The sequence below is a fragment of the Ptychodera flava genome, chromosome 13 (assembly GCF_041260155.1).
Source record: "Ptychodera flava strain L36383 chromosome 13, AS_Pfla_20210202, whole genome shotgun sequence".
NCBI lineage: Eukaryota > Metazoa > Hemichordata > Enteropneusta > Ptychoderidae > Ptychodera > Ptychodera flava.
The window spans coordinates 852,111-852,983 of NC_091940.1; positions in this window are offsets into that span (position 1 = coordinate 852,111).

Here is an 873-nt window from a genome sequence, read left to right on the forward strand (position 1 = left end):
TATGCACCTGGCTTCACAATAAATTATTTACATTTGAAATTATCATTAGCTTTGCTGTTAGTGACATGGAGCTTATATCATAGGTGGATGTGTGGTGGTGTCCTGTGTTCTCCAACTTTCTACATTCCACGCTTCTTCGAGACGGTCAATGCGATTGCTTTAAGGTTCCAGGACAAGAAATCGACCTTTCAAAGCTAACGATTCTCTATTGGTTAATAAGTTCAGAACCCCCGTAAATTATATATTTTCCGAAAGCCTAGATATATAGGGAAAATTTTTGTTACCATAGTGTCACCATTGTTCACATAACTATCATGTGATAGATAATTTGCATAACCTTTCAAAAATCAGGTTTCCCTATGTTTTGTTTCAATGCTTTGAGATATATGGCTGAAATTTATGTGAGTGCAAGCTGTCCCAGGGATCTTTAAGAGTATGTCTCAGAATTTTTTTAAACCTCAAACAATTTTTATGCCAGAAAGACTTCCAGAGCAGCGAATTTAACCCTAGTTAATTTCTTTAAAATTCTGCCAACAAAAAAAAAAAAGCAAGATATAAAAAATCTTGGACACACTTTAGAAGAGTGTTGTGACAGCTTGCATTTCAGCAAGTTTGAGTCAGATATTTTGAAGTATTGAGACAAAACATAGGGAAAACAGATTTTTGAAAGGTTATGCAAATTACCTATCACGTGATAGTTATGTAAACAATGGTGACACTGTGGTTACCAAATTGTTCCCTTATATCTAGGCTTCCAGAAAATGTATAATTTACGGGGGTCTGAGCTTATTAACCACCAGAGATTTGTTAGATTAAAAAGGTCAATGTCTTGTCTTTGAACCAAGTGTATGCCCCCAGGTGGCATCATGGGCC